This window comes from Pteropus medius, unplaced genomic scaffold (assembly GCF_902729225.1).
Source record: "Pteropus medius unplaced genomic scaffold, Ma_sr-lr_union100, whole genome shotgun sequence".
Taxonomy (NCBI): Eukaryota; Metazoa; Chordata; class Mammalia; order Chiroptera; family Pteropodidae; genus Pteropus; species Pteropus medius.
The window spans coordinates 4,711,794-4,721,129 of NW_024340698.1; the positions used below are offsets into that span (position 1 = coordinate 4,711,794).

The 9,336-nt window shown below is 36.1% G+C and overlaps 2 pseudogenes; one reads left to right on the forward strand and one right to left on the reverse strand.

The window, feature by feature from the left end:
* The first annotated feature begins 4,769 nt into the window (after window positions 1-4,769).
* On the forward strand, window positions 4,770-4,886 carry LOC120613409 (uncharacterized; annotated as a pseudogene).
* A 2,618-nt stretch (window positions 4,887-7,504) lies between these two features.
* On the reverse strand, window positions 7,505-7,623 carry LOC120613275 (uncharacterized; annotated as a pseudogene).
* Between the last annotated feature and the right edge of the window lie 1,713 nt (window positions 7,624-9,336).

The following is a 9,336-nucleotide window of genomic DNA, read 5'->3' on the forward strand; positions in this document are numbered from 1 at the left end:
AGAGGTAAAATAACTTAACCATGGTTTCATAGTTAATAACTGGCATGGCTAGAGTTAGAACAAAGCCTACTAATGTTTGACTCATAAACATTTACACAAACTGTAAGAATTATCACAATGTATTTTATCTCTTTATATTTGATTCAATTAAAAATCTGTAGTTAGTCACATTTGCCCCAAATACCTGTCCTCTATGAACACATAATGGCAGAGAAATCATGGTTAAATTTCTATAAATCTAACAAAAAATTACCAAAACATAAAAAATAAAAACAAAAGAACTCAGAACAGTCTTGAATTTTCTGAAAAAAAAAAAGTAATGAGAAATTACTCTTGGAATATATTAAAGTACATTATAAGCCTGTCTACAGTGATTAAAACAGTGTGATAATGGGGTGAATCGACAGTTATGTTGATACAATAAAACTTAATCCAGAAATAGATGTAAATACATATGAGAATTTCATATTTGATAAAGTTATCATTTCATATCAAGATTGCTGCCAGGAGCCTGTGAATCGGACTTTGCATGGAGACAAAACCTTTGACTGTGTTAAGGCACTGAGATTTGGGGATAATTTGTTACAGCTATAGCAGTTAGCCTACTCTGACTAACACAGTAATCTTTGAGGACTTTTGTACTAGCACAATGACTTACCTGTGCACGGGTGGTGGGGGGGGGATTAGTAAATGTTTGTTGAATAAATTAATTTTGTTCTATTTTAATCTGCTCTTATTCATAATTGTCAGATGATAATGTTTTTAGATATAGGATTGAAGCTTCAGCTTAAGTCTCAACCTTGTTTTGTGACTCATTAGACAGCTCTAGTATATTAGATGAACTAAGCAATTTCAAAATAAAATTAATTTTAATTCTGCTTTAAATATATGCCATATAATATCTTTAAGATCAATGCAAGTGAGATTGAAAAATAGGGCACATTACTTCCCAAAAGATTGGGAGTCTCTGTCTTCAAAAATGGATATGAATTCAATGTTCTTACAAAGTTTCAAATACTTTAAATGATTTAGGGTCTACTCTAGACTAGACCATCCCTCTGCTTCCAGAGGGAACTGTTTTTCATCCTGATAGACATAATAGCTGTTTGTAGCTTATAAAATAACAACAGCAAGCCTCCTGAGGTGGGGTTTCCCTTAGGTATTGTATTTTAAGGTCTTAGAACTTTCATATTCAGGAAACTCTTCTTTGGAGAAAATCAAATAAAACATTATATGTTAAAGTGTTTTGTAAAACATTACAGTACTATACAACTATAACATTATTGTTAGCCATTGTTCTATCATTAAAGCCCATTTCCTCTTCTATTGTCCCCTTAATCAGGTAACACAATTTTCTTCACTGATCAGCCACTTAAAAGAAAATCACTTGAAAACAAATTAGGAATATCTGCATTGCAAATGTAAATATCCAAGTCCTTGAATTAAATGTTATGTTCCTGAAATAGGTACTATAAGTTAAAACAGAAAAAAAAATCAAAGCAAATTTTCCTATAGAAAATATGTTATTAGAGGTAGTATGGTAGAGTTGTTTCCCAATTCTGAGCTGCATTTTTCTTATCTGTAGAATGGGGGAAATAACAGTACCTTTTTCATAGTGCTGTTGTCATGATTAAATGAAATAATGTATGTGACATGCATAGGAAAATGTTTAGAAAATGTATGAAACATCAGTAAACAGTAACTCTAACATTATGATGATGATCATAAGCACAGGCTCTGGAGCAAGACTGCCTGAGTTCAAGTCCTAACTCTGCCACTTACTAGTTGGTTAATCCTGGAAAAGCTGTTTAATCTTTCTGTGCCTCATTTCTTTCATTCATAAAATAGGAGTGATGATATTAGGGCTTATGTCATAAAGTTATCATAAGGATCAAATGAGACAATATATGCCTTAGCCTTTTCTCCCCATTCACACCCAAACTTCCTGAAAGAGTCGTCTCCTCCTCTGGACTCCTCTTTCTCATTTCTCACTCTCTACTGGTGATGCTCTTATCAAGGTCACAGGCAGCCTCATTGTTGGAGGCTGGATTCCTGAGTCCCCATTTGGAGGAGAGCTGATCAGGACTGCTGCCAGGAACATGTGAATTGGATTTCCTCTGTTCTTAAGATTCTGGTTCTGGGCTTTCTCACCTTTGGTCCAAGGGAAAAAGACAAATTTAGGCAGGCATTTGCTATAGCCTCAGCTGAAAGTACAAATGAAGAACCTGGTATTTCTTTACTTCCAGCCTTCAGGGGATGAGAAAAGAAAGAGAGGAAAACCAAATGGGCAGAAGTGAATGAATGAATACTAAGTCTTTCTACCCCAGCCAGTAGCAAGTTATCAGCTGTGCCCTTAATTTAGCCCTTTGTCTTCCCTAGAAAGGCCAAAGCCACTGTGCTTGAAAAAAAGGCTTCTCTAGCAAGCTGTTCAAAAGTAGAGAAGAAAATTATAGGAAATAAGAGAGATGATATTTGTTAAGAGACAATAATATTCTCAAAATGAGATGAAGGGACACTATATGAGCAGGGAAAAAATACATAAGTAAATTTGATCATTTGACTGATTTTTTTCTTTCCTGCAGATTAAAAACTCAGCTCGAAAAGAATAACTGGAATATATTTTAAAAGTTAAGATCTCATTTTCTCATTGATAAGATTTATTACCATCCATGGGATATTATGACAAGAGAGAAAAACTGAGCAAGTTCTGAAGGGAAGCACCCCACAGAGCCAAACCCCAAGAGGAGCCATCATAGGGTGGTAAAAACCAACATTCAAACACGATTTCATATTTTCTTCTTGAAAAGAAAAAAAAGAGAGAGAATAAATCACTGATTTACTGTTTGCTTTGAAGAAAAGAAATTGTTTAAACATGAGAGATAATACATACAAAGCACTCACCACAATATTTGAAATATAAGATGTGCTCAGTAGAAGTTAGCTATTGTATTAATAGTATTAATTATAATACTGTATGAAGAGAACTGACTCTGACTTCAGCTGCCATTAAAGAAATAAAGGTTGGACTGGAAAGAGGTGATTATAATTATAGTCCTGGCTCTGCCATTATTTGTGTGACTTTGATCATGTCACTTCCCCCTCTTGGGGACTCAATTTCCACATGGGTAAATGAGAAAGGATGAACTAAGTAATGTGTGATGTCCTTGCAAACTCCTGGAGTCTATATAAAACAAAACACTTAAATATAAAATTCTTAAATTCTTTTGTACCATTTGGCTGCTAAGAAGAGTTGTATCAGCTTGTCTATCTCTTTAAGGTAGCCTGCTCACCATTCTGCAATCCTTTCTAACAAAGGCAAGGGCAAGCTGTGAAAGCAGCCAGTGAGACAGTGCCAACAACAGACCTTGGGCTGCCATTCCTTCTGCAAATCATTTCTGGCAGAAAGAACGGTAGCAGATTCATCTCAATTTCAAGCAACAGCTAATCGACCCCGAAGAGTCTGGCTGATGGGCCTAAGATTTCCTTTCCCCATAGAAAATATACCCCCTTGGAAGGAGGTTGCATATGTATATTAAGCTCTAACATGTCGGTACATAACATTTTGTTCTTAATGTTGCCTTCCAATGAATTAATATGGCTCACACAGGAAATACCAATCCTTGTGTATCTTGGACAAGAGGAGGAAGTAATATGGTCTTGCCCTGATTCTGACGCTAATTTGCAGAGTCAATTTGGTCATATTAGTTAAGTTGTCTGTGTCAATGTCCTAATTGGTGCATGGAAATGATAGCTCCTCTGTTGAACCCAGAAGAAGGTTGTGAGACTAAAATGAAGAAACATATGTGATGGTTACACAAATGAATTCTCCTTCCACGTGTCTAGAATGCATGGGCATGGCCAATTCCATTAGGAAAGTAAGGGAGGTCCCTGAATGTAATTGTTCATTATTCTTGAAATAGAATTTGGCATACAACATCATTGCATTCTCTTTATCATTGACAATCAGACGATCATGATTTCACTTAAGCATTCATAGTCATTAAAAAAAGTTTTACTGCTCAAGGATTAAAGCAAGACCATTGCTACTGTGAGAAAATTCATTTATATCTCTGTTTAAAAGATGCTTTAAATTAATCATAAACAATGGACAATATTTCACAAAAGCAGCTGTGACACAAGCTGAAATATCACCAGATAGTTAATGCATAATTTTAAGCAACTTGGGACATGCTGCCCTTTATGCAAAGTTTTATTGAGGGTCTACTATATGGCAGACACTGTGATAACGTTTGTAATCCAATGATAATAAGAAATAATCCCTATCTTCTAAAGTTAGTCTGCTAGACAGGATAGTTCGAAGGGATCATGTGATTCATGCTATAATAGACTTGTGAAATGGCAGTGAGCATCCAAGACCTGGGAGAAATGGATTCATCAGGGATCCCAGGAAAGTAGACTCTTGATCAGAAAGACCAGCATAGGGTTTTGCCTCCTGCCTCTAGACATGGCTGGCTGGGGAGGTGAGGAGAGGGGTAAAGCCTATACTGCAAAAATTACTTTTGTGTACAGTGGCAACATTTCAGAAGGCCAGAAAATAGGGATGTTACTCAATGAACACGGACCCTGTTGTCTTGCTACTGAGATTGAGTAGCTTCTTTTCAGAGCAGAAAGTTGGAAATTTTCTTCATTGAAAATAGGAAAAAAAGAGCATTGAGAATATCAGAAGGTACAAAACTTAGCTAGGATTGAAGTATTTCACATAACAAAGTTTGGCAGTTAATCTGTGTTAAAAAACAATCTGTAGTCATCTACGGCTATGCCACCCTGAATGTGCCTGATCTCATCTGATCTCAGAAGCTAAGCAGGGTCTGGCCTGGTTAGTACTTGGATGTGAGACCACCTAGGAAGACCAGGTGCCAGGTGGTTAAAAAATCTATAGTCTCATTATAAGTAGTAATAGTAACCGAGATAAGACATTGCTTCTTGTTTCTTCGTCTCTTTACTTTTACTCCTCATCTATTTATTATATTCATCTCTCTAACTTCTTTAATTGTTCATAGTTTAGAATTAGAATGTATTTTTCATCATTTGTTACATGTACTAAATAGTTTTAGATTTTCTGATCTCTTAGAAATAGAATATTATTACAACCTCCAAAAATTTACTCAAACTTAGTTTTATTTCTGTAACTTATGTGACCTTAGGTCAATTCCCCCCCAGCCCTGAAAATGGGTGGTTCTCAATAGAAAAAAAATAAAATTTTCGACCCATATTGCAAAACATTGATTCTTCAATTTTAGTAAGCACTGAGTCTAAAATACACATTCTGGTAGGTCGGGATTGGGGCCTGGGAAACTGCATGTTAAACATCCCACCCCATGGTGTCTCTAATGTAAGAGAATCAGAGACCACATTTTGAGAAGCACTGCTGTAAATCCTTACTATACCATGTATATAAATAATTAAGTTAAAGATTAAGTAGGCTTCATATACTGTATGTAGGTCCATTCTCTGATTCCCCAAAATTGCTTACTCTGGAGACAGTTCAGGCAACCAGGAGGTCAAAGCAGGACTTAGAACATCCACCTGGTGGTCTTGACTATCTTTTAGCCCTGGTGAACTGGCCTGGACAACCTTGGACCCAGAATCCTCAGAAACATTATCTACTTTGACTTTTCCCAAGGCAAGTCCCTAGGAATCACAAAAACTTTACCTCCCAATTAATTTTTCTTATTTTGTCTTTTTTTTCCCCACCATCTTTTAAACAATTGGTTCTCAATCTTGGCTATGTGTCAGAATTACCTGGATGAGTTTTCTGAAAATACAGATGTCCCTAGGCATAAACTCAGACCAGATAGCTGGAATGTCCCCGAAGGAAAGTCAGAATCACTACAAGCCAGAGCATCAATATTTCTAACAAGCTCCCCCAGATGATTCTGAGACATCCAGGATTAAGGTCTACAACTTAAACACTTAGTTTATAAGCCTTTCTCTCTTCCAAACAGTGAGCACCTTTCCTTGCAGTGTGTTTCTAAGAGAGAGAATACAAGATGGCTGGCACACCTCTCAAAGCCAGTTGAGATAAATCACTCAGTCCTCTTGCCTTTTCTGCCTCTGGACAGTTGTGATGGTGATCTCAAAGGAAAGAGAACTTACAGAAACCCCCAAAGATCAATTCATCCCCAAATACTTATTTGGTGCCTACTAGGTGCTTGGAAGAGAGTAATGAACAAAACAGGTAAGGCCCAGTTACAGCTCACAACCTAGCTATAATGAAATAAATAATAAAGTTTCAAATTATTAGAAGTGCTATGAAGGAAATAAAATTGGACCATAAGATAGAGCATGGGGTTGATGGAATTTGCTTCTAATAGATAGAGGGTCAAGGATGGCCTCTGATACAGGAAGGGTGGTGTGTTTGTGAAAATGTCAGAAGTCTTGTGTTGCTGGAGTGAAGTAACAAGGGGAGAGTGGTACATGATGGTTTTTGGGAGGGCCTTGTGGGCCTTGTAAAGAGTTTGAGTTTTTTTATAGATGCAAAGGAAAGCATTTGGAAAGTTTTAAATGAGACAGCCATATAATTAAAATAATATTTTTAAAATAAACTTTTTAAAGAACAAAATAAATAACGACAACTACAAAAGTGGAAATAAACTCATAGATACAGAGAATATTTTGAGGGCTACTAGATGAGAGGGGATTGGGAGGGATGATGAAAAAAAGCAAAGGGATTAAGAGGTACAAATGGATAGTTGCAGAATAGATACGAAGATGTAGAATGTAGCATGGGGAAGATGGTTAATAATGTAATAAATATGTAAGGAGGAAGAAGGGTACTAGATTTAGTAGGGTGATCACTGCGAGTTATATGCATCTCTGATCACTATGCTGTACAACTGAAACTAATATATTATTGTATGTCAACTATAATTGAAAAAAATCATTGAATTTTACAATGTAAACATGAGCAATTGTCTATTATGTTTCAATAAAGCCGGAAAAAATTAATAAACTTCTTATTTTAAAATAGTTTTAGATTTACAGAAAAGTTGCAAAGATAGTAGAGTTTCTGTATAGACTTCTTCCAGTTTCACCCATTGTTAACCTGAAATACCATAGTATATTTGTCAAAACTAAGAAATCAACATTGGTACTCAAATGTTAACTAAACTCAAGACTTTATTTGGATTTCACCAGTTTTTCTATTAATGTCCTTTTGCTGTTCCAGGACCTAATCCAGGATACCACATTGCATTTAGTCATCATCTCCCTCCGGTATTTTTTTTTTTTCTGATCTATAATAATTTCTCAGCCTTTCCTTGTTTTTCATGGCCTTGCTGATTTTAAAGAGTACTGGTCAGGTATTCTGTAATATATCCCCCAATCTAGATTTGTCTGATGTTTTTCAACTATAATTAGACTCAGATTATGTGTGTTTGAAAGGATTGCCGCAGAGGTGATATGCTCTTCCTATCACATATATCAGGAGTACATGATACCCACATGATATTACTGATGTTAACCTTCATCACTTTTTTTTTTACACCTATAGCACCTGGTCTTCCTAGGTGGTCTCCCATCCACGTACTAACCAGGCCTGACCCTGCTTAGCTTCCAAGATCGGATGAGATCGGGCACATACAGGGTAGCATGGCCGTAGACAACTTTGTTAAGGTACTTTTTGCCAGGTTTTCTCCATTATAAAGTTATTATTTTTCCTTTTCCATATTTTGTGCTTTAGAAGTAATTCACTAAGTCTAGCCCACCGTTGGGGAGGTGGGGAGTGGAATTAAGCTTCACTTCTTGGAGTGGGAGGATCTACATATATTATTTGAAATTATTCTGTAAGGGAGATGTAGATTTTCTTCATCATTTATTAATTAATTTTTATTCAAGAATTTATTTATATCAGTGTAGACTTATGGATATTTATTTTATACTTTGGATTATAATCCAAATATTATATTATTTATTGCTCAAATTATTTCAGCTTTGGCTTTTAGGAGCTTGTTCAGGTTGGCTCCTATATTCTTTTGACATGCCTCTCTCCTTTTTTTACGTTTTTTTAGACACTTCCATACTCTGTGGCACTACAACATGCTCTATGCTCATCTTGTAATTTTCCTTCCTCAGTCCTAGAATTAGCCATTTCTCTAAGGAGTCCTAGTTCTTTTATTGGAGCACAGTATTAAAAACCAGATCTGTATACTGGATGTTCTAATAGCTAGTGAAGTGTTACTGCTTCCAGGTCCTCTCAGCTGATGTATCTAAGAAACATATGATATATGTGTACTAACCCACATATACACATACACATATAATTATTTCTATATCTATCTGTATCTACATTTAACTAAATGAGTTCATACTGATATCTCCCACAGTAGTTTAGCACCATAGGGTTCACTAAATCACATTTTTAAAAGATCACTCTTTAAATATTTTATAACAGGACAACAACAAAAAAGGATAAGTCTTGCTGCTTCAAGAGTGGAGACAGTGAGACCAATTTTGGCTGCTGCTGTTATCTAGGCACAAGATGATATAGGCTTCAACTTGTATGGTGGCAAATGAGAAGGAGAGGAGTAAACTAATTCCAGACAGACTTCGAAGATAGAACTGACAGAATTTGGTGGTAGTTTGGATATGGAGTGGGGGTAGAAGAGATAGGGAAATAGAAAATTCAAAGACAACTCCTGGATTTGAGGTCTGAGAAACTATGTGTCCAGTGATGCCATTTGCTGAGATGGGGAAAACTGGGGGAGGAGCAAGCTTGGAGGGGAGGGTACAGAAATCAAAAGTTCTGTTTTTACTTTGTGAAGTTCGAGATGCCCTTTAGATATCTCAAGTGGAAATGTCAAATAAGCAGATATACATTGGAGTGTGGCGTTCAAGGGACAGATCTGGGCTGTAAATATAAATTTGTGTATTATCAGCATATAGATAATCATTTAAGCCAGGGGCTGAATGGGAGAACCTTGATAGAGAGAGTGATGACAGGGAAAAAAGGACCAGTACTAAGTCACAAAGGCACTTCAGCAATTAGACTTTGAGCAAAGGAGGAAGAACAATTTAACTTCTCTATTAAAGTTCAAGATTCACAGTGTTTTCCATCTGAGGCAGGCATCACATATTTCCTCACTGACCAAGATATTCAACTAATAAGCAGAGGAATTTCTATTTTGTTTTGAAGTGCTATGGGGAGTCAGGTGAAGATGATTCAACTTTTATTAAATGAATTATTTGAGGGTGCTGGAAATTGACTTCTTATGTGGACTTCTAGTCTTCTGAAATATAACATTCTCCTTTGCTTTAATGAAGCTTCAATTGACTAATCATCCCCGCCCCATTTCCCTCATTGTGTCTCAGAACATT